The following is a 26319-nucleotide window of genomic DNA, read 5'->3' as shown; positions in this document are numbered from 1 at the left end:
TGGAATTTCAAGGGAGTTGGGAAAACCATTTGCCGCTCATAGAGTTTGCATATAATAATAGCTTCCATGCAACCATTCAGATGGCTCCCTATGAAGCTTTTTACGGGAGGAAGTGCAGATCGCCCTTGTGTCGGGGAGAGTAGGATAATTGGACTCGAAATAATTCAAGAGATGCAAAGCCAAGTTCGAATCATCAGGGATAAAATGGCGGCAACTCAGAGTCACCAGAAAAGCTACGCTGATACCAGGAGGAGAGAGTTATCTTTTGAAGAAGGTGATTGGGTTTATCTCAAAGTCTCTCCCATGAGAGGTGTTAAGCGTTTTGGTAAGAAGAGTAAACTAAATCCGAGGTATGTCGGCCCTTTTCAGATTCTGGAGAAGGTAGGGTCCATCGCCTATAGAGTTACTTTGCAGAGTATTTTGGGGATATTCATGATGTCTTCCACGTATCGTCCTTGAAGAAGGTGACTCTTCCTCATCAATCCCGAGCCTTGGTTTGTCCCCGTTCAAAAGTGGGTATTTTACAACCCACGGCCACAATGAAATTTCACTGTTACGTTGCTTTCCTTCCGCCATTTGCAACGCCACGAGCTTTCTAAAAATACCATATAGCGCTGTAAGTATTTTCCAAACCCTACTTTTAGATTTAAATATATTTTTCTCATTCAATAAATTAATTGTTGTTGGTTGGCTGATTCCGGACTGAGTCCGAGGAGTTCGGGGGTCGGATGGATTGAGGAGGGAGTGCTTGGTTTTGGTTGTTTGTCATTGCTTGATTATTTGAGCCATGAGGCGTGAGTTGCATATTGTGTTTATGTGCATTTTGTTTTAATCGAGAAAATCCTGTTTTATTGGCGTAAATGGTTTTTGGGTGCGTGTGTCTTACGTGCCCAAGCCGGGATGAATTATTATCTCGGTGGAGCTCCTCTGGTCACTCGGGAGTGGATAATACTGAGTGACATCTCCTGTATTGTCGCAGGACGACGACCGGATCGCACGATACGGTAACGCTGTCGTGTCGACTCCGTGGTCCCTAAAGTGGCGGGGACTAGAGGATGGCTTGGCCAGGTACGCACAGGGCACGAGTCTGGGCATCACTCGTTTAGGTGTCACATGCGTAGTCATTACCTGCGGTGTGGCACAGAGCCAGGCTGTGCGAATGATCCCTAGAGGAGATCATGGTACATGCATAATCGGATTGTTTTTATGGTTTTCAGATGTGGGCCATTTTCTGGGAAAATGGCGAGCTTTGGTTTTCGAGGCTTCTGATCAATTTTCTGGGAAAATGGTGGTTTGGGCCATTATCTGGGATAATGGCGAGGCTTGGTTTTAAGGATATGTTTTGTGGGCCAAATGGGTTTTTGGCGTGCGTGGAAAAAATTATGGTTTTATGGCGCATGTACATTGTTTGAGTTTTATATGTTTTTATCTAGTGGTGTTTGGAGTTTACTTACCTGCGGCACCATTTTTGGTATCGTAGATTTTGGTGCAGAGATTGAGGATAAGGAGGAGGAGGCTGAGCCCGAGGATGCTGCTCCGCCAGGATGCTGATGTTATGTTTTGTATTTGGTTTAAAACAATATTTGTGTCTTGTAATATTTATTTATGTATGTTTTGAACAATTTTGTATTAAACAAGAAAAAAATTCTAGTACTTAGTTATTGACTTGCTTTTCGCTGCATATTTCTCGTGCACATTCGTTGCTTATACACACACTGGGCACACGTCGATAGGGTGATGACCCGTGATGTCATCATCCGGACATCTCGATTTTCCCGTGTTCGTGCGTGGGGATTTGGGGGCGTCACAGGTGTTATCAGAGCGGTTTGGCTCTGGGTAAAACCACATGTCCCATAGGTAGTACCAGAATGTTTTTTTTTAAGGTTGTGTTTTAAAAATTATGTTAAGTAAAGTTGTTATTTGATTTGTTTTGATTTGTTTTATTTGTTTGAGCTTGGTTGTTTGTTTTTATTTATTTAGTTATGTTTTTGCAAGCTGGTTTCTTTTTGTTTCTTATTATGTGGTGTTGGTCTTTGGTTTTTATTTTTGTGTGTTGTTGGTTTTATTTGTTTTTGTTTTCTTAAAGGGGTCAAAGGTTGTGGTGGCAGGAAAAATTGTGAGACCAAGGAAATCTACTTAGGAGCCACGGGACAATACATCAAGAGATGACTCCATAGCCCAAGCAATACGGCATATGACGGAGTTTATGCAGCAGAATTTTAGGCCACAGCAGACAGGGCCTTGGCCACAACCAGGAGGACCTTGGCCACAACAAGGGGGTCCCTGGCCACCACAAGGAGGGCCTTGTCCGCAACAAGGAGGACTTTGGCCGCAACCAGGAGGTCTTTGGCCACATCAGGGAGTGCCTTGGCTATACCCGGGAGAATCTAGTAGCATGGTGCAAGCCGGATGCACCTATGAGCGCTTTCTGGCGCATAGGACTCCACACTTCACTGGAGAAGAGGATCCACTTCAAGCTGGAAAGTGGATCAAGGACTTGGAAAGAACTTTTGAGGTGTGTGGTTGCACTGAGGTGCAACAAGTACTCTATGCCAGCTATCTGTTGCAAGGCACCGCTTCTAATTGGTGGGATACCAAGAGGGTGATGCTGGAAGCAGAATTGGGATCTTTCACCGCTGTGACCTGGCAGCGCTTCAAGAAAGAATTTAACGACCGCTTCTTTCCCGCTTCTATAAGGAAGCAAAAGACAAGAGAGTTCTCAAATTTGGTTCAAGGGAGCACGACAGTGGAACAATACGCCTGAAGATTTATAGAACTTGGGCGGTTTGCTCCCCACCTCATCGCCACAGAGGAGATGCGAGCTGAGCGTTTTCAGGAGGGACAATGCCCTGACATACGCCGTATGGTGGTCAGTCACCAGATACCCACTTTCCAGGACTTAGTGGATGTGGCCACCCTTGTGGAGCGAGAGAATAATCTGAGTATGGGATCCCCTCCAGGGCATAAGAGGCGGAGTTTTTCTAGTGAAGGAAGCAGCTCGGGTTCGCCTCATAAATTTGTTCAGCGGACCGGAACTCGATCGCAAGCATCCTCAAGTGTTCGCATGGGAGGAAGTGTGCCTATTTGCGGAGTTTGTAATAGAGCCTATGTGGGTGAGTGCCCTTCTGGTGGGGCTCGATGTTATAATTGTGGCCAGCAGGGTCACTTTGCCCATGAGTGTCCAAGATCAGTTCAAGGAAGCCGTGGAGGTAGACGCGGTGGAAGAGCAAATCCAAGGCAAGCAGTGCAAGCCCGGGTTTATGCTATCACACCCGGAGATGTGGATGATGAGGCACCAGCGACCCATGATGCTGGAGTAATTATAGGTATGGATTAATTTAATTTAATTTTATGTTGGATTTAATTTTTGGTGTATTTGGTTTCTCCTTTGTTTTTTGGGATTTCATGGGTTAATGTGTTTGGTTCAGGGAGAGTCCGTTTGTATGAGTTTTATGCTTGCACTTTGTTTGATTCGGGTGCTTCACAGTCATTTGTATCTTCTACGTTTGCGCGGATGTGTAATTTGGTCACGGAACCTTTACCAAAGTCATTGGTAGTGGCATTACCCGATGGTGAAATGGTGTGGTGTTCCAAGGTTGCTTTGGGATGCCCGTTAAATTTTGATGGAAGGTTCTTGGATGCTGATTTGGTGGTGTTTAAGCTGTTGGGTTTTGATATCATCCTCGGGATGGATTGGCTATACCGATATTCTGCAAGTATTAATTGCAGAAGTCGAGTAATTACCTTCCAGCTTCTAGATGGTGATTGTCTGGAATTTGCGGGAAGTAAGTTAAAAGAAAAGCCGGTAATTATATCGGCAATTCAAGCAAGAAGAGAGATTGCATGGGGAGCGGATGCATTCTTACTCCAGATGGTGTCCACGCCATCTGAGAAGAAGTCTTTGGTAGACATTCCAGTTGAAGAATTCCCCGATGTGTTTGTAGATGATTTGCCTGGACTACCCGAGAAATGGAGTTTCTTATAGACATAAAACCTGGAGCGGCTCCTGTACATAAAGCTCCTTCTCGCATGGCACCGGCTGAATTAAAAGAGTTGAAGACTCAGTTGCAAGAGCTGGTAGCTAAGGGATTTATTCAGCCTAGTACTTCGCCGTGGGGTGCGCCAGTGTTGTTCGTTGAAAAGAAAGATGGAACCCTCTGTATTTGCATCAATTATCGGGAATTAAATAAGGTGACCATCAAAAATAAATATCCTCTCCCGCGGATAGATGATTTATTTGATCAGTTTCAAGGAGCAGCCGTGTTCTCGAAGATTGATTTGAGGTCGGGATACTACCAGCTGAGAATCAGAGACAAGGATGTGCCTAAAACTGCTTTCAGGTCGAGATATGGGCATTATGAATTTAAGGTGATGCCGTTTGGGCTAGCTAATGCCCCTGCTGCTTTTATGGATTTAATGAATCGAGTATTTCAACCTTATCTGGATTCCTTTGTGGTAGTATTCATTGATGATATTATGATTTATTCCCGAGATGTTGAAGAGCATGTGTATCATCTTTGTCTAGTACTTGGGAAATTGAGAGAACACCAGTTGTACACCAAGCTCAGCAAGTGTGAATTCTGGTTGGAGGAAGTCATATTTCTTGGGCATGTGATTTCTCGAGATGGAGTGGCTGTTGATCCTAGTAAGGTGGAAGCCATTTTGTCATGGCAGCATCTGACTACAGTGCACGAGATTCAGAGTTTCTTGGGACTTGCCGGATACTACCGAAGATTTGTGGAGGGATTTGCTCGCCTATCCGGACCTCTCACAGCTTTGACTCGGAAGAATGCAGAATTTGTTTGGTCAGATAAGTGTGAGAGAAGCTTCCAAGAATTGAAGACCAGGTTGACGACGGCACCAGTGTTAGCGCTTCCAGAACCGCATAAGCCATTCGTAGTCTTCAGCGATGCGTCTAACTTTGGTTTGGGTTGTGTCCTTATGCAGGAAGGACAGGTTGTTGCCTATGCATCTCGTCAGCTAAAGGACCATGAGAAGAATTATCTGACGCATGATTTGGAATTGGCTGCGATTGTTTTTGCTCTCAAGATCTGGCGGCACTTTTTGTACGGGGAAGCTTGTGAAGTATACACCGATCACAAGAGCTTGAAGCACTTGTTTTCCTAAAAAAATCTGAACATGAGGCAGAGGCGATGGCTAGAGTTAATCAGTGACTACCAGTGTGAGATCAAGTATCATCCAGGGAAGGCAAATATAGTTGCTGATGCTTTGAGCTGAAAATCGCACTTGGAAGATGAAGCCGAGTCGTCAGAATTAGATTCTTTGCTTTGTGGGATGAGAAGGCTCCTTATTGAAAGTTCACAGCAAGAAGAGATTCTATCTTCAGTTCTTGATGTTCGGGTAACTAATTTTGAGGAATTGAAGACTCTTCGAAGGAAGGATCCGAAGCTGCTGAATATCAGAAAAAGAGTCAGAAAATCTCGAGGGCCATTGCACTATAGTATGGATAAAGATGGAATACTTTGGTTCCGAGATCGCAGAGTGGTCCCCAAGGATTCAGAATTTAAGGAGCGGATCATGGCAGAAGCTCATACGGCCCCTTATTCAGTTCATCTCGGCAGTACGAAGATGTACCGGGACTTGAAGAAAAATTATTGGTGGGATGGAATGAAGAGGGATATTGCCTTGTATGTTGAGAAATGCCACACATGCCGTCAAGTCAAGGCAGAGCATCAAAGACCCGCAGGTATGCTCCAACCCCTCCCTATTCCTGAGTGGAAATGGGATGACATCACGATAGACTTTGTAGTGGGTTTGCCGAGAACGCCTAGTGGGAAAAATTCTGTTTGGGTGATTGTTGACCAGTTAACGAAGAGTGCTCATTTCTTGCCTGTTAATAAGACCGATTCCTTAGGTAAGTTGACACGCTTGTACGTGAAAGAGATAGTGCGGCTGCATGGCATACCAAAGAGTATAGTGTCGGATCGAGACCCAAGGTTCACGTCCCAGTTCTGGAAGAGTTTGCAGCTAGCTTTGGGTACTAAGTTGAAGTTCAGTACTGCATATCACCCACAAACAGATGGCCAATTAGAGTGCACCATTCAGACCCTTGAAGACATGTTGTGAGCATGTGTCATGGAATTTCAAGGGAGTTGGGAAAACCATTTGCCGCTCATAGAGTTTGCATATAATAATAGCTTCCATGCAACCATTCAGATGGCTCCCTATGAAGCTTTTTACGGGAGGAAGTGCAGATCGCCCTTGTGTCGGGGAGAGTAGGATAATTGGACTCGAAATAATTCAAGAGATGCAAAGCCAAGTTCGAATCATCAGGGATAAAATGGCGGCAACTCAGAGTCACCAGAAAAGCTACGCTGATACCAGGAGGAGAGAGTTATCTTTTGAAGAAGGTGATTGGGTTTATCTCAAAGTCTCTCCCATGAGAGGTGTTAAGCGTTTTGGTAAGAAGAGTAAACTAAATCCGAGGTATGTCGGCCCTTTTCAGATTCTGGAGAAGGTAGGGTCCATCGCCTATAGAGTTACTTTGCAGAGTATTTTGGGGATATTCATGATGTCTTCCACGTATCGTCCTTGAAGAAGGTGACTCTTCCTCATCAATCCCGAGCCTTGGTTTGTCCCCGTTCAAAAGTGGGTATTTTACAACCCACGGCCACAATGAAATTTCACTGTTACGTTGCTTTCCTTCCGCCATTTGCAACGCCACGAGCTTTCTAAAAATACCATATAGCGCTGTAAGTATTTTCCAAATCCTACTTTTAGATTTAAATATATTTTTCTCATTCAATAAATTAATTGTTGTTGGTTGGCTGATTCCGGACTGAGTCCGAGGAGTTCGGGGGTCGGATGGATTGAGGAGGGAGTGCTTGGTTTTGGTTGTTTGTCATTGATTGATTATTTGAGCCATGAGGCGTGAGTTGCATATTGTGTTTATGTGCATTTTGTTTTAATCGAGAAAATCCTGTTTTATTGGCGTAAATGGTTTTTGGGTGCGTGTGTCTTACGTGCCCAAGCCGGGATGAATTATTATCTCGGTGGAGCTCCTCTGGTCACTCGGGAGTGGATAATACTGAGTGACATCTCCTGTATTGTCGCAGGACGACGACCGGATCGCACGATACGGTAACGCTGTCGTGTCGACTCCGTGGTCCCTAAAGTGGCGGGGACTAGAGGATGGCTTGGCCAGGTACGCACAGGGCACGAGTCTGGGCATCACTCGTTTAGGTGTCACATGCGTAGTCATTACCTGCGGTGTGGCACAGAGCCAGGCTGTGCGAATGATCCCTAGAGGAGATCATGGTACATGCATAATCGGATTGTTTTTATGGTTTTCAGATGTGGGCCATTTTCTGGGAAAATGGCGAGCTTTGGTTTTCGAGGCTTCTGATCAATTTTCTGGGAAAATGGTGGTTTGGGCCATTATCTGGGATAATGGCGAGGCTTGGTTTTAAGGATATGTTTTGTGGGCCAAATGGGTTTTTGGCGTGCGTGGAAAAAATTATGGTTTTATGGCGCATGTACATTGTTTGAGTTTTATATGTTTTTATCTAGTGGTGTTTGGAGTTTACTTACCTGCGGCACCATTTTTGGTATCGTAGATTTTGGTGCAGAGATTGAGGATAAGGAGGAGGAGGCTGAGCCCGAGGATGCTGCTCCGCCAGGATGCTGATGTTATGTTTTGTATTTGGTTTAAAACAATATTTGTGTCTTGTAATATTTATTTATGTATGTTTTGAACAATTTTGTATTAAACAAGAAAAAAATTCTAGTACTTAGTTATTGACTTGCTTTTCGTTGCATATTTCTCGTGCACATTCGTCGCTTATACACACACTGGGCACACGTCGATAGGGTGATGACCCGTGATGTCATCATCCGGACATCTCGATTTTCCCGTGTTCGTGCGTGGGGATTTGGGGGCGTCACAAAGGCTATGCACTGCCGAGTACTAAGGTGAATGAGTATAATCTATCGTACTAAAGATTATTAAATCAGTTAAATTATGTTACGGTCAAGGATGATACGCACTACCTAGTACTGCAGTCAAGGCTATGCATTACCGAGTACTACGGTGAAGGAGTATAATCTACTGTTATGTTAAGTTATGTTACGGTCAATGATGATACGTGATGCCTGGTACTGAGGTCAAGGATATGCGCTGCCGAATATTATGGTGAAAGAGTATAATCTACCGTTATGTTAAGTTATGTTACGGTCAAGGATGATAGTCGCTTGCATTTGTTCCCGGTAGACTCATCACTGATAATGTACTGGTTGCATACGAGACACTCCATTCTATGCAAACAAGAATGAGGGGTAGAGTTGGTTATATGGCACTCAAGCTAGACATGAGTAAAGCCTATGATCGAGTAGAGTGGGACTTCCTTAAAGCTGTTATGGTAAGGATGGGATTTGATCAAAGATTGGTTGGTTTAGTCATGGCCTGCATCACCTCAGTTTCTTATTCTATTCTGGTTAATGGAGAGGCCACCCTTTCTTTTAATCCATCAAGAGGAATTAGACAAGGAGACCCCCTCTCTCCTTATCTTTTTATCATGGTAGCAGAAGCATTTTCATGCCTTTTGAATCAAGCTGAGTTGAAGGGCAGCATCTCGAGTATACCAATTGGAACTGGGCCCATTCGTGTTAACCATCTGTTCTTTGCAGATGACAGTTTGCTTTTCTGTAAGGCCAACTCCTTGGAGTGGAGCAGGATGCTATACATACTAGGAGTCTATGAAAAGGCCTCGGGGCAGGTGATAAACAAGGATAAAACCAGCATCTACTTTAGTAGCAACACTCCAATCGAGATCCAGACCAACATCTTGAACATATCAGGAGTTAAAGCATCTGGCTCTTTTGAGAAATACCTCGGCCTACCTGCTGTTTTGGGCAAATCCAAAGGGGCAGCTTTCCATTCTCTTATCGATAGGACATGGCAAAGGATTGCAAACTAGAAGACTAAGTTTCTGTCAGCAGCAGGGAAGGAAATTCTTATGAAAGCTGTCCTACAAGCTATCCCAACCTACACTATGGGCATTTTCATGATCCCAGTGTCAATATCCAAGAGAATTAACCAACTGTTAAGGAAGTTTTGGTGGGGTTTTGAGGAGGATCATACTAAGGTTCAGTGGGTTAAATGGGATCAGTTGAGCCTGAGAAAGGAGAAAGGTGGTCTGGGATTCAGGGACATCAAGAGCTTTAACCTTGCTATGTTGGCAAAACAAAGCTGGCGCCTACTACAAGTTCCAAGCTCGCTGCCAGCTCAGATTCTCAAACAAAAGTATTTTCCCAATGGGGCACTCTTGGACTCAATGCTGGGCAGCAGGCCATCCTATGCATGGAGGAGCATCCAAAGTGGCCTACAACTCTTAAAGGAGGGACTGGTGTGGAGAATTGGTAATGGGATACGAGTAAACATATGGAAAGACAAGTGGATCCCTCAACCTCATACATACAAGATACAATCCATCAAGCCTGAGGAAACACCCTTTTCATTAGTAGCTGACCTTATTGACCCGGATCTGAAGCAATGGAAAGAACCAGTCATCAACAGCTTGTTCTCTACAAATGAGGTGGATGCCATCAAGTCTATTCCAATTAGCATAGGAGGAAGAGATGATCAATTGGTGTGGAATGGTACTAAAAACAGTAAATTCTCTGTCAGCAGTGCCTACCACCTTCAGAGAGAGATGGAGTCCAGACTAATGGGGGGGTCCTCATGCATTGATCCTCTCTCTAGTGTTTGGAAAACCCTGTGGAAGCTACCAACTACCCCAGCAGTCAGGATGTTCATGTGGAAAGCACGTAATGAGGCCTTACCTACCATGGCAAACTTGATGAGAAGACACATTATCACAAGAAGCTACTGTCCAGTTTGCAAGCTGGAATGTGAGACAACTGAGCATGCCCTTTGGAGCTGTGAGGCTGCGAGGGATGTGTGGAGTCAGTGCAGGAAAAAGATCCAAAAGCTGAACCTAAACTGTGTTTCCTTTAAGGAAACCTGGGGCATTCTTAGTCAGCAACTACCAGGGGAGGAGCTCATGGAAGTGGCAGTAATATGTCGTTCTCTATGGACCAGAAGAAATGGATTTATTCATGGGAAGGGTTTCATGCACCCAAACCAGGTCCTAAGCAAAGCCCTGGATGAAATAGAGGCTTACAAGTCTAGTCGAGACCATCAAAGCTCCAGTCCAGCCAGTCATGGTGAGGGGTCAGCTAGTGTCTGGATCCAACCTCCTGCAGGCTACTACAAGTTGAACTGGGATGTAGCCATCAACACTGCCCGGGGACTAGTGGGGGTTGGTGCCATTTTGAGAGACCACATGGGAAGAAGCATCGGTACTATTCAGGCCAGAAGGGAGCTGAATTTGGATCCTTTTAGTGGGGAAGCTTATGCCTTAATGATGAGTGTGGTATTTTGTAAGGATATTGGTGTTTCTAGGCTGGTAGTCGAGGGAGATGCAGTACAAGTCATCAGGCTTCTTAGTGGCAGTGTCCTTGACTGTAGTTACGGTGGATTGGTAGTGGAAGATGCCAAGAGGGAGCTGAACTCTTTTGCTACATGGTCAGCAACTCACACGAGGAGGGAAGGCAACAAGGCAGCCCATACTTTGGCCAGCAATGCTCTTCCTCTTTCAAATGATTTGTTAGAACTTGAACTTACGCCAGTTTGTATTCAGCAGATAGTAAGAAGTGAAATGTCTGTAATGTCTTTTTAAGGAAATGAAGTATCTACTTTCAAAAAAAAAAAAAAAAGGATGATACTCGCTGCTTGGTACTCCGGTCAAGGCTATGCACTGCCGAGTGTTACGGTGAAAGAGTATAATCTACCATTATGTTAAGTTATGTTACAATCAAAGATAATACGCGCTGCTTGGTACTGTGGTCAAGGCTATACGCTACCAAGTACTATGGTGAATGAGTAAAAGCTGGCATACTATAAAAGGATGATACGTGCTGCCTACTACTACAGTCAAGGCTATGCGTTGCCGAGTATTACGGTGAAGGAGTATAATATGCCGCTATGTTATATTATGTTCACGTACATGTTATGTTCATATTCACGTTAAGTTTCAAGTTCCTGTTCATATCATGTTATGTTCACGTTTATGTTATGTTCAAGTTTACATTCATGTTATGTTATGTTCATGTTCACGTTAAGTTTTAAGTTCATGTTCATATCATGTTATGTTCACGTTTATGTTATGTTCCAGCTCACGTTCATGTTATGTTATGTTCATGTTCACGTTAAGTTTCAAGTTCATGTTGATATCATGTTATGTTTAGGTTTATGTTATGTTCAAGCTCATGTTCATGTTCACGTTATGTTTCAAGTTCACGTTATGTTTCAAGTTCACGTTCATGTCATGTTATATTCATGTACATGTTATGTTCAAGTTCAAGTTCATGTTATGTTATGTTATGTTCACATTCACATTATGTCTCAAGTTCATGTTTATGTCATGTTCTGCTCAGGTTTATGTTAAATTCAAGTTCATATTTATGTTATGTATATTCACGTTCATGCTATGTTTCAAGTCCATGTTATGTTTCAAGTTCACATTTTTGTTATGTTGCTAGTCCATGCTATGTTTTAAGTTCAAGTTCATGTCATGTCATGTCAAGTTTGGTTCACGTTTCAGTTCAAGTTATGCCAGTCAGTTATGCCTTGCTTTATGTCAAGTTATGTTATGCTTACTTACGACTTTAATTATGTATTCATACTTTTATTGCCATGCATGCATCATTAACTTGTGTAGGAGTTTCATGTTAACTTACTGAGATTTGTAATCAAATCTCACCGTGGTAGTCCCAACTACCATTCCCCTTTAATGGTAGACAATGTGTCAGGATCAGAGCATGGAGTAGACACTGGTAGACTGGAGGAGGTTGACTAGACGCCACAGACACGACGTGGAGCTTACAGCTTCCATAGTTAGTTTTTGTACATTATTCTAGCCCCGTTAGTTGAGTTACACTAGTTACTCAATGAACTTCCTCAATAGTGTATTTTGGTAATGTAAATTGGAGTCTGATCTCCCATGTTTTTGAGATTATAGTATTCTGAGACTCATACTGAAATCGTGGATATTTATTTTGTTAAGTATGCTTGGATTACGATTTAACTATTTGGGATATTATGGGCTGAGCAATCGAGCCAAATTTTTTTCCAGCCTGGTCTGGAACCCAGATAACCGGGTTTCGATTACGAGCACTAGCTCGGAACAAACCCGGGCCGATACCCAGTTTCTAAAACCCAAGTGTTCCCGGGCCAAGTACCAGATTTAAAACCCGGTACCCGGGTTTTTTTTTTTTAAACCCGAACCCAGTGCCAAACAGCATCGTTTTGGCACTGGGTTATTAACCCCCAAATTCCCGTTCCCCCCCCCCCCCCATTTCGGACTCTCTCTCTCTCTCTACCTACCAATCTTCCAGAAACCCTAGCCTCCCTCCCTCAGTCCGTTGTCGCCATCATCTTGTCATCCTCATAAACACTACAAATCAAGGTTAATTTTTTATTAACTCTTTTTCCATTTTGGTTCTTTAGTTTATGGTATGGTTTGTTTAGTGGGTGTGATTTGTTTGGTGTGGTTTCTGATTTTGGGTGTGATTTGTTATGCTATTTAGTGAGAAATCGTCACTGTTTCTCATAATATTTCAACCACCAAATCAGGTGGGAGTAAACCTTGACCCAATACTCTTGATGAGTTGTGGCAATTAGGCATGTGGGAAAGGCAAATAAAATAATGGGATGATTATTTCTTTTGAGTTAAAATTAATTTTCATGTCATTATGCATCCAGAAAGATTATAAGAACAAAGCCTGAAATGAGCAATAACCATTTTCTGGTTAAAGTGAATGTGCTTTTGATGGCAGCCAATTCTGAAATTGCAGTTCCAAACAGAACTAAAACTAAATCCCATCTGTACCATGTAGCTCTTAACAAATTTTTTCAAAGCATAAAAAAAAAACACAAATCCATACACCTATTCTGAGTTTAACTGGCATAGAATTTCTTATCAAAAGAGTCATGTGGGGAGTTAAAGAAAATAGGAACTCGCAGTTTTTGTTTCCAAACAAATTCCAGGTGGACATTGTTGATGATTGGTGATCAAGTCTTGTAAGAAAATGTCATGGTTTGAGATATAAGCTGTTTCCTCTTCGATAGGCCTCAAAGACTATACGTAAACCTCCTTCTCTCCCCTTCCTCTCCTCCTCCTCTTGGAAATCCATAGCTATATTTTTAATGTTCCATGAAATTATTTATGACATGGGTGGCGTTGTACGTAATTGATTGAAGTAGTAGTGGGACTTCACAATGAACACTAAACTAGTTTGTCTTCTTTTTCTCACGAGACATGATTAATCTATTGTCTAATTGAGAGATGTCCTTACCTCTATGACTTGTGGTTGACTTCCAATAGGAGAGTACTTCAGCAAAGTCTCTTGATAGCTAGCCTAGCTAGTTAGGCATGCAAGCGGATCAGAAAGTGTACGTGAGACAGAATTTTACCATAACTTTGTATGGTAAAATTGATTCAAGTTAGTCTTAATATATATTGACACATTATACCATAAATAAAACTTTTAAAAGATAAGGAAGAAACAAGAATCCTCAAGATTTCATAAATATGCCTCTATTTCTTGTACTAAAGTCATATTATTTATAGATTACAAGTATTTGTATAGTCATTCTGATATGCATCAAACTTTCCTTCTTTAGTGTCTTTGACATTGTGGAGATGATCTTTAACATTCAAATATTGAGGATCAACATCTGTTATTTGTACTGGACTTAAGGCATCTTAGACAGTTATTGGGGGCTATTAATCAGGCTGAATATCTTCAATTACTTTAACACTTTTTACAAAAATACATGAGCACATATCAGAACTTCAATTACCTCTGCTTTCATGCATGCACTATGATTGATCATTATTCAAAAATCCATTAAGTCCCCCATAAGCATATGAGAACATGATGTACTTAACAGTTGAAAACGGAAGATAAAAAAAAGGACCAAAACTATTATTTTGATTGCATGTCATATTAAGGGGATTTCATGATGTAGTTTTTTTCCCTTTTCTAGTTTAGATGGTTTTCTCAAATAATTTGCTCAAGGGTTAATTTGTCATACTTATGTTTTAATTTCCTGGTTTTCTTTGATCTTGTTGTAACTTTAACAGATGGAAGAAGATTCTGTGAGTTGTAATGTCGGTACAACCCAAGGGGTTGGCGACTCCTCTTCTATTCCATTGGATGTCGAGGAGCTTGGGACTCTTCCAACCCCTTCTTCATCCACATATACACAACAACCTACCCATTCCATCCCACATTTACCCAAGAAATCCAAAAAAAACACCTAGCAACCAATTTGTGGTTTGGGAACACTATACTAGAGTGCAACCTATTGACCACAATAACCCAAAAGCTCAGTGCAATTATTGCGCTAAGCTATACAGTTGCCACTACAAGAATGGCAATTCATCTATGTTACACTGCCTCTAGAATGCAAGTGAAACTTCCCCTCTTAGAGTTAAAGGTGTTGGAAGAAGTCAATCCTCTAGTGGTAAGAGAGATGCGGAGGGAAGAGTGTGCAGTCCACAAGGTCTAGTGAAGTATGATGCAGAAAAACTCAGGGTGTCAACCGCTAAGTATTTTATTAGGTGTGAATTGTCTTTTAGGCTTGTGGAGCATGAAGATTTTATTGAATATGTAGCTGATTTAGAATCTTGATTTACTTTTCCATCCCGAACCACTTTAAAAATGGATTGTATTAAACTATATAACGAATAAAAGATACAGCTAAAAAAATTGTTGGATGGTCAAAGAATTTGTCTTACTACTGATACTTGGACATCGGTACAAAAGCTGAACTACATGTGCATTATCGCACATTTTATTGATTGCAATTGGAGATTGCACAAAAAAATACTTAAGTTTTGCCAAATTCCTGACCATAGGGGCAAAACTATTGGGAGAGTGTTAAACTCGGGATTGCATGAATGTGGTGTTGATAAAATTTTTGTGACACCCCCAAATCCTCACGCACGTACACGGGGAAATCGAGACATCCGGATAGTGACAACCCGGGTCACCACCCTATCGACGAGTGCCAAGTGTTTGTATAAGCAACAAATGTGCACGAAGAAACATGCAGCGGATAGCAAAGTCATATAACTAAGTACCAGAATTTTTCTTGTTTAAATACAAAGCTATTCAAACATACATATTAAAATATTACATAACACAAATATTGTTTTAAAAACCAACTACAAAGCATAGACTTTAACTCAGCACTCCGGCGGAGCCGCATCCTAGGGCTCAGCCTCCTCCTTTTCCTCGAACTCTGCACCAAAAATCTACGGTATCAAAAATGGTGCCGTAGGTAAGTAAAATCCAAATACCACTAGATAAAAACATATTAACTCAAACAACATGCATGGAAGAATGCAATGCACATGTCCTGTAAAACCATAATTTTTCCACGCACGCCAAAAATCCCATTTGGCCCAAAAACATATCCTTTCCAAATATCAACGCCAAAAGTCACATTTGGCCCATATCCAACTCAATCCATTAACCGATTAATCTGTATGCACCATGACCTCCCCTAGGGGTCATCCGCACACCCTAACTCCTGTGCCACACCGCAGGTAACAACCACGCGTGTGACACCTAAATGAGCGATGCCCAGTTTCGCGCCCCGCGCGTTCATAGCCAAGCATCCTCTAGCCCTCGCCAGTGAAAGGCCACGAAGTCGGTGCATAGAGCGATGCCCAATTCCGCGCTCGGCGCGTTCGTAGCCAAGCATCCTCTAGCCCCCGCTCCCGTCGTCGCCCAGCAACAACTCAGGGGACGTCACTCAGTATATTACGCTCTCGAGTGACCAGAGAAGCTCTACCAAGATAATAACCCATCCTGGCTTGGGCTCATGAGACACACGCACCCGAAAATCCATTTATGCCAATAAAACAGGATTTTCTCAATTTAATTAAAATGCACATGTATGCAATATGTAACGCACGCCTCATGGCACAAATAACCAAGCAATCACAAACAGCCAAAACCAAGCACTCCTTCCTCAATCCACCCGACCCCCGAACTCCTCGGACTCAATCCGGAATCAACCAACCAATAGATAAATATTTATTATAAGAGCAAAATATATTTAAATCTAAAATTAGAGTTTGAAAAATACTTACAGCTCTATATGGTATTTTTCGAAAGCTCGCGGCGTTGTAAAAGGCGGAGGAAAAGCAACGTAACAATGTAATTTACACTGTTGCCGTGGGTAATAAATTACACACTTTCGAACGGGGACAAACCAAGACACGAAATTGATAGAGAAGGGTCTAGGTATGTTTATGAAGCTATTGGAAGTGAGGGTCGGCTGTGAGTGGCGGCGAAAACGGCGGTAGGAGGCCAAAATACCCAAATCGGAGAGTTAGCTCGTGGGGACTGTTCCGGCGACTGATTGAGGCCGGAAATGGGTGGTTTAGGACGGCAAGGAGTTGGTGATGAAGTGGTGAAGAGGTGGTGGCCGGAGGTGGAGCGACGGCGGCAAATCGGAGCAAAAGCCGTTCGGCTTGGAGTGACTATTCCGGCTAAGCGGCGGCTCGGATGCCGGTGAAACTTGGTGGGGATGATCACCGGCTGGAGGGGAAGAAAACTGGGTGAGTGGTGTGCCGCATGGTGGCCGGCGGCGGTGGTTCTGGGCGGAGAGAGAAAAATGAACGGAAATGGGTAGAGAGAGAGAGTCGCGCGGGAGGAGAAGAATGGGAAGAAAGAAAGAAAGAAAAAGAAAGAAAGAAGAAAAGAAAGAAAGAAAAAGGAAAAGAGAGAGAAAAAGAAAAGATAGGAAAAAGAAATGAGGTTCAATCCTCACCCCTGGAATCCAAAAACTGATCCAACGAAAAGAACTTTAAAAGTAATAAAACCAAGAAAATATTTTAAACACAACGTAAAGCTAAAATAAATTAAACAGTAATTTAAACTTAAATAACTAATAAAAACTAACTACTAAATTTTAAAACCAAAGACAAGCTAAAATAAATTAAACAGCAATTTAAACTTAAATAACAAATAAAATCAATTTAAAATCCAATAATTTAAAATAAAAGAACTATTATTTTAATTAAATTAAAATATTCCTTCAGTGAAAATACACGTAAAAACGGGGTATCACAATTTTAACCATCACAGTTGATAATGCATCCTCAAATGATGTTGCTGTTGATTACATGAGAATGAGAATAAAAGACAACGATTATACTATATTGGGTGGTGAATTTCTTCACATGCGGTGTGCTGCCCATATATTGAATCTGGTTGTTATGGACGGCTTGAAGGATGTTTATGATTTTGTGTCAAAGATTAGGGATGCCGTCCGTTATGTGAAATCCTCGCCTTCAAGATTTTCCAAGTTCAAGACTTGTGTGGTAAAGGAAAAAATTAGTGGGAGGATGATTTGCTTGGATGTTCTTACTAGATGGAACTCCACATATTTGATGTTGAGTACTGCTGAAAAATACAAACAAGCCTCTGAACAATATGTGTTTGTGGATGACCAATTCTTGAACCCCACTAGCAATGATTGGAAAAATGCACGGATTTTTGTGGAGTTGCTGAAAGTTTTTTATGATGTTACATTAACTATTTTTGGTTCTTTGTATGTGACAGCTAATATATATTTTGAGCAACTTTGCACAATTGAAGATACATTAAATGATATGTGCTTGAGTGATGATATTATCACTGGTACTATGAGCATAAATATGATAAACAAGTATAAGAAGTATTGGAGTAGCACAAATAGATTCAACTTGATGATATATGTTGCTTTTGTGCTTGATCCACGATATAAAATGATGACAATGAATTTCTGGTTGCAAAAATACAGAGGGTATGAGTTGGCGAATAAGATAGAGGACAGAGTTATACTCCTTTTAGGCCACTTGATTGAGCAGTATAACACATTTCGTGTGGCTAGTGGGAGGAGTTCTAATGTGGCTCAAGGGAGGCCAAGCACTACTAATACAAATATTGGTAATGAGCCAGCACCCGTTCCTACTAAATTTAAGATCATGTTCACCAACTTCCTTAAGGAACGGGGTGCTACGGAGTTTAGATCAAAGCTAGATAAGTATTTTTTTGAGACGTGTATAGATAAGTCACTCGATTTTGATCTTAGATTGGTAGAGAATTAATGCCACTAATTATCATGTCCTTGCTGAGGTAGCACGTGATGTGTTAGCCACCCTCATTTTCACTGTTGCCTCAGAGTCCGCATTCAGTACTGGATGACGCATATTGGATCCTTTTAGGAGTTCCTTGTCTCCAGAAACTGTTGAAACTCTCATTTGTACCCAAAATTGGTTAATAACCAAACCAATCAATGTGACGCCCCCAAATCCCCACGCACGAACACGGGGAAATCGAGACGTCCGGATGATGACATCACGGGTCATCACCCTAACGACGTGTGCCAAGTGTGTGTAAAAGCAACAAATGTGCAAAAAGAAATACGCAGCGGGTAACGAAAGTCACGACTAAGTACCAGAATTTTTCTTGTTTAATACAAAGCTGTTCAAAACATACATAAATAAATATTACAAGACACAAACATAATTTTAAACTAAATACAAAGCATAAGCTTCAGCACCCCGGCGGAGCCGCATCCTCGGGCTCAGCCTCCTCCTCCTCATCCTCGATCTCTATACCAAAATCTACAGTACCAACAATGGTGCCACAGGTAAGTAAAATCCAAACACCACCAGATAAAAACATATAGAACTCAAACAATATGCATGAAGTGATGCCAATGCACAAAACCCATAAAATCATATTTTTCCACACACGCCAAAAATCTCATTTGGCCCAAAAACAAATCCTTTCCAAATATTACGCCAAGAGTCCCATTTGGCCCATATCAAACTCAAACCATTTACCAATTAAACTGTATACACCATGACCTCCCCAAGAGGTCATCCGTACACCCTGGCTCCAGTGCCACACCATAAATAACGACCACGCATGTGACACCTAAACGAGCGATGCCCAGTTCCTCGCCCCGCGTGTTCATAGCCAAGCATCCTCTAGCCCTCGCCAGCGAAGGGCCACGGAGTCGGTGCGTAGAGCGATGCCCAGTTTCACACCCGGCGCGTTCGTAGCCAAGCATCCTCTAGCCCCCGCTCCCGTCATCGTCCAGTGACAACTCAGGGGACGTCACTCAGTTTATTACGCTCTCGAGTGACCAAAGGAGCTCCACCGGAATAATACCCCATCCCGGCTTGGGGTCGTGATACATACGCACCCGAAAACCATTTACGCCAATAAAACGGAATTTTCTCGATTAAAACAAAATGCACATAAACACAATATGCAACTCACGCCTCATGGCTCAAATAATCAAGCAATCATGAACAAGCAAAACGAAGCACCCCGTCCGCAATCCATCCGACCCCCGAACTCCTCGGACTCAGTCCAGAATCAGCCAACCAATAACAATTAATTATTGAATGAGTAAAATATATTTAAATCTAAAAGTAGGAATTGGAAAATACTAATAGCGCTATATAGTATTTTTAGAAAACACGCAGCATTGCAAACAGCGGAAGGAAAGCAACGTAACAATGAAATTTCACTGTGGCCGTGGGTTGTAAAATACCCACTTTTGAACGGGGACAAACCAAGGCTCGGGATTGATGGGGAAGAGTCTAAGGATGTTTATGAAGCTAGTGGAAGTGGAGTTTGGCCGTGGGTGGCGGCAGAAACGATGGAGGAAGGGCCAAAATGCCCAAAACAGAAACTAGCTCGTGGGAGCTGTTCCGGTGGCTGTTAGAGGCCGGAAATGGGTGGGTTAGGACGGCAAGGAGTCGGTGATGAAGTGGTGAAGAGGTGGTGGCCGGAGGTAGAGCGACCGCGGCAGATCGTAGCAAAATCTGTGTAGCTTGATGGGCTTTTCCCTCCAAATGGCAGCTCCGTTGGCGGTGAAAATTGGTAGGGTGGTTCACCGGAGGGAGGGGAAGATTTTGGTGGGGGTGGTGTGCCGCACGGTGGCCGGCGGCGGTGGGTCTGGGCAAAAGAACCTTCCGGCGTGGGAGAGAGAGAGACAAACAGGGGGGTATCGCGCGGGAAGGGGAGGGGAAAAAGGAAGGGAAAAAGAAAAAAGAAAAAAGAAAAAAAGAAAGAAAAGAGAAAAAAGAGAAAAAGGGAAAAGGGAAAAGAAAAGATGGAGGGAAGAAATGAGGTCCAATCCTCACTCCGGAACCCAAAACAGATCTGCCGAAAACGAGATTAAAAACCGTAAAACAACTAATTAAATTAAACACCGCATCAAATAAATAAAAACCAATTAAAATACATTAATTTAAAATAAATAAACTAATATATTAATTAAATTAAAAACAACACTTCAGTGAAAATATACGTAAAAGCGGGTCATCACATCCTCCCCCCCTTAAAACAAATTTCGTCCTCAAAATTTGCAAGATCAACCACCAACTTAAAACAACCCACATAAAATCACATAAACCATCTATGACCAAGATTAAGAAACGTACCGTCTTTACTCAAACAAGTATGGGTATTGTTCCCTCATGTCCGCTACTCGCTTCCAAGAGAAGTCTTGTGCTAACAGATCTCCCCATGCCACCTTAACCAAAGGCATCGTCTTGGACCTCAACTGTTGCTCCTTCCAATCCATGATCTGCGACGGAACAACCTCATAAGTGAGATCCGGTTGCAACTAAATACTCTCTGGGTCGACAAAGCGTGGCTCTTGTTGTCCAAAGCTCTTCTTTAAGGACGATACGTGGAAGACAGCATGAATATCCCCAAAATACTCTAGCAAAGCAACTCTATAGGTAACAGACCCTACCTTCTCCAGAATCTGAAAAGGGCCGACATACCTCGGATCCAGTTTCCTCTTCTTACCAAAATGCTTAACACCTCTCATGGGAGAGACTTTGAGATAAACCCAATCACCTTCTTCAAAAGATAACTCTCTCCTCCTGGTATCAGCGTAGCTTTTCTAACGACTTTGAGCTGCCGCCATTTTATCCCTGATGATCCGAACTTGGCTTTGCATCTCTTAAATTATTTCGGGTCCAATTATCCTACTCTCTCCAACTTCATCCCAACACAAGGGCGATCTGCACTTCCTCCCATAAAGAGCTTCATAGGGAGCCATCTGAATGGTCGCATGGAAGCTGTTATTATATGCAAACTCTATGAGCAGCAAATGGTTTTTCCAACTCCCTTGAAATTCCATGACACATGCTCGCAACATGTCTTCAAGGGTCTGAATGGTGCGCACCGATTGGCCGTCTGTCTGTGGGTGGTAAGCAGTACTAAACTTCAACTTAGTACCCAAAGCTGCCTGCAAACTCTTCCAGAACTGGGACGTGAACCTTGGGTCTCGATCTGACACTATACTCTTTGGTATGCCATGCAGCCGCACTATCTCTTTCACGTACAAGCATGTCAACTTACCCAAGGAATCGGTGTTATTAACAGGCAAGAAATGAGCACTCTTTGTTAACCGGTCAACAATCACCCAAACAGAATTTTTCCCACTAGGCGTTCTCGGCAAACCCACTACAAAGTCCATCGTGATGTCATCCCATTTCCACTCAGGAATAGGGAGGGGTTGGAGCATACCTGCGGGTCTTTGATGCTCAGCCTTCACTTGACGGCATGTGTGGCATTTCTCAACATACAAGGCAATATCCCTCTTCATTCCATCCCACCAATAATTTTTCTTCAAGTCCCAGTACATCTTTGTACTGCCGGGATGAACTGAATAAGGGGCCGCATGAGCTTCTGCCATGATCCGCTCCTTGAATTCTGAATCTTTGGGGACCGCTCTGTGATCTCGGAACCGAAGTATTCCATCTTTATCCATACTATAGTGCAACGGCCCTCGAGATTTTCTGACTCTTTTTCTGATATTCAGCAGATTCGGATCCTTCCTTTGAAGAGTCTTCAATTCCTCAAAATCAGTTACCCAAATATCAAGAACTGAAGATAAAATCTCTTCTTGTTGTGAACTTTCAATAAGGAGCCTTCTCATCCCACAAAGCAAAGAATCCAATTCCGACGGCTCGGCTTCATCTTCCAAGTGCGATTTTCTGCTCAAAGCATCAGCAACTATATTTGCCTTCCCCGGATGGTACTTGATCTCACACTGGTAGTCACTGATTAGCTCTAGCCATCGCCTCTGCCTGATGTTCATATTTTTCTGAGAAAACAAGTGCTTCAAGCTCTTGTGATCAGTGTATACTTCACATGCTTCCCCATACAAAAAGTGCCGCCAGATCTTGAGAGCAAAAACAATCGTAGCCAGTTCCAAATCATGCGTCGGATAATTCTTCTCGTGGTCCTTTAGCTGACGAGAGGCATAGGCAACAACCCGTCCTTTCTGCATAAGGACACAACCCAAATCAAATTTAGACGCATTGCTGAAGACTACGAATGGCTTATACGGTTCTGGAAGCACTAACACTGGTGCCGTCGTCAACCTGCGCTTCAATTCTTGGAAGCTTCTCTCACACTTATCTGACCAAACAAATTATGCATTCTTCCGAGTCAAAGCTGTGAGAGGTCCGGATAGGCGAGCAAATCCCTCCACAAATCTTCGGTAATATCCGGCAAGTCCCAATAAACTCTGGATCTCGCGCACTGTAGTTGGACGCGGCCATGACATAATGGCTTCCACCTTACTAGGATCAACAGCCACTCCGTCTCGGGAAATCACATGCCCAAGAAATCTGACTTCCTCCAACCAGAATTCACACTTGCTCAGCTTGGCGTACAACTAGTGTTTTCTCAATTTCCCAAGTACCAGACGAAGATGATACACATGCTCTTCAACATCTCGGGAATAAATCAGAATATCATCAATGAATACTACCACAAAGGAATCCAGATAAGGTCGAAATACTCGATTCATTAAATCCATAAAAGCAGCAGGGGCATTAGCTAGCCCAAATGGCATCACCTTAATTTCATAATGCCCATATCTCGACCTGAAAGCAGTTTTGGGCACATCCTTGTCTCTGATCCTCAGCTGGTAGTATCCCGACCTCAAATCAATCTTCGAGAACACAGCTGCTCCTTGAAGCTGATCAAATAAATCATATATCCACGGGAGAGGATATTTATTTTTGATGGTCACCTTATTTAATTCCGATAATCGATGCACATACGGAGGGTTCCATCTTTCTTTTTAACAAACAGAACTGGTGCACCCCACGACGAAGTACTAGGCTGAATAAACCCCTTATCTACCAGCTCTTGCAACTGAGTCTTCAACTCTTTTAATTCAGCCGGTGCCATGCGGTAAGGAGCTTTATGTACAGGAGCCGCTCCAGGTTCCAAGTCTATAACAAACTCCATTTCTCGGACGGGGGGTAGTCCATGCAAGTCATCCACAAACACATCGGGGAATTCTTCCACAACTGGAATGTCTACCAAAGCCTTCTTCTCAGACGGCGTAGACACCATCTGGACTAAGAATGCATCCGCTCCCCATGCAATCTCTCTTCTTGCTTGAATTGCCGATATAATTACCGGCTTTTCTTTTAACTTACTTCCCGCAAATTCCAGACAATCACCATCTAGAAGCTGGAAGGTAATTACTCGACTTCTGCAATTAATACTTGCAGAATATCGGTATAGCCAATCCATCCCGAGAATGATATCAAAACCCAACAGCTTAAACACCACCAAATCAACATCCAAGAACCTTCCATCAAAATTTAACGGGCATCCCAAAGCAACCTTGGAACACCACACCATTTCACCATCGGGTAAAGCCACTACCAATGACTTTGGTAAAGGTTCCATGACCAAATTACACATCTGAGCAAACGTGGAAGATACAAATGACTGTGAAGCACCGGAATCAAACAAAGTGCAAGCATAAAACTCATACAAATGAACTCTCCCTGAACCAAACACATAACCCATGAAATCCAAAAACAAAGGAGAAACCAAATACACCAAAAATTAAATCCAACATAAAATTAAATTAAATCCATACCTGTAATTACTCCAGCATCATGGGTTGCTGGCGCCTCATCATCCACATCTCCGGGTGTGACAGCATAAACCCAGGCTTGCACTGCTTGTCTTGGATTTGTTCTTCCTCCGTGTCTACCTCCACGACTTCCTTGAACTCTGACGGGGCCCTCACGAGCAATATGGCCCACTTGGCCGCATCGGTAACACTGGGGTCCGCCACTCAGCCGACACTCGCCCTCATGAGCTCTATTACATGCTCCACAAATTGGCACCCGTCCTCCCATACGAACACCTGAGGACGCTTGAGGTCGAGTTCCGGTTCGCTGAATAAATTTCTGAGGTGAACCTGAGCTGCTTCCTTCACCAGAAAAACTCCGCCTCTTATGACCCAGAGGGGAGCCCATACACAGATTATTCTCTTGCTCTATAAGGGTGGCAACATCCACTAAGTCCTGAAAAGTGGATATCTGGTGACTAACCACCATACGGCTTATATCAGGGCGTAGTCCCTCCTAGAAACGCTCAACTCGCATCTCCTCTGTGGCAATGAGGTGGGGAGCAAACCGCCCAAGTTCTATAAATCTTCGGGCGTACTGTTCCACTGTCGTGCTCCCTTGAACCAAATTTGAGAACTCTCTTGCCTTTTGCTTCCTTACAGAGAGGGAAAGAAGTGGTCGTTAAATTCTTTCTTGAAACGCTGCCAGGTCACAGAGGCGAAGGATCCCAATTCTGATTCCAGCATCACCCTCTTGGTATCCCACCAATCAGAAGTGGTGCCTTGCAACAGATAGCTGGCGTAGAGTACTTGTTGCACCTCGGTGCAACCACACACTTCAAAAGTTCTTTCCAAGTCCTTGATCCACTTTCCAGCTTGAAGTGGATCCTCTTCTCCAGTGAAGTGTGGAGTCCTATGCGCTAGAAAGCGCTCATAGGTGCATCCGACTTGCACCATGCTACTAGATCCTCCCGGGTATAGCCAAGGCCCTCCCTGATGTGGCCAAGGACCTCCTAGTTGCAGCCAAAGTCCTCCTTGTTGCAGACAAGGCCCTCCTTGTGGCGGCCAAGGACCCCCTTGTTGTGGCCAAGGTCCTCCTAGCTGTGGCCAAGGTCCTGTCTACTGTGCCCTAAAATTCTACTGCATAAACTCTGTCATCTGCCGTATTCCTTGGGCTATGGAGTCATCCCTTGATGTATTGTCCCGTGGCTCCTGAATAGATTTCCTTGGTCTCACCATTTTTCCTGTCACCACAACCTTTGACCCCCTTTAAGAAAATAAAAACAAATAAAACCAACATCAAACAAAACAAAAAGTAAAGACCAACACCACATAACAAGAAACAAAAAGAAACCAACTTGCAACAACATAACTAAATAAGTAAAAACACGCAAACAAGCTCAAACAAATAAAACAAATCAAATAACAACTTTACTTAACATAATTTTTAAAACACAACCTTAAAAACATCCTGGTACTACCTACGGGACATGTGGTTTTACCCAGAGTCAAACCGCTCTGATACCACCTATGACGGCCCCAAATCCCCACACACGAACACGGGTAAATCGAGACGTCCGGATGATGACATCACAGGTCATCACCCTAACGACGTGTGCCAAGTGTGTGTAAAAGCAACAAATCTGCAAAAAGAATACGCAGCGGGTAACGAAAGTCATGACTAAGTACCAGAATTTTTCTTGTTTAATACAAAGCTGTTCAAAACATACACAAATAAATATTACAAGACACAAACATAATTTTAAACTAAATACAAAGCATAAACTTCAGCACCCCAGCGGAGCCGCATCCTCGGGCTCAACCTCCTCCTCCTCATCCTCGATCTCTGCACCAAAATCTACGGTACCAAAAATGGTGCCGCAGGTAAGTAAAATCCAAACACCACCAGATAAAAACATATAGAACTCAAACAATATGCATGAAGTGATGCCAATGCACAAAATCCATAAAATCATATTTTTCCACACACGCCAAAAATCTCATTTGGCCCAAAAACAAATCCTTTCCAAATATTACGCCAAAAGTCTCATTTGGCCTATATCAAACTCAAACCGTTTACCAATTAAACCGTATGCACCATGACCTCCCCTAGGGGTCATCCACACACCCTGGCTCCAGTGCCACACCGTAGATAACGACCACGCATGTGACACCTAAACGAACGATGCCCAATTCTGCGCCCCGCGCGTTCGTAGCCAAGCATCCTCTGGCCCTCGCCAGCGAAGGGCCACTAAGTCGGTGCGTAGAGCGATGCCCGATTCCGCGCCCGGCGCGTTCGTAGCCAAGCATCCTCT

Source organism: Carya illinoinensis, chromosome 13 (assembly GCF_018687715.1).
Source record: "Carya illinoinensis cultivar Pawnee chromosome 13, C.illinoinensisPawnee_v1, whole genome shotgun sequence".
NCBI classification, from domain to species: Eukaryota; Viridiplantae; Streptophyta; class Magnoliopsida; order Fagales; family Juglandaceae; genus Carya; species Carya illinoinensis.
The sequence above is the reverse complement of the archived record's forward strand: the minus strand, read 5'-3'. Positions refer to the sequence as shown.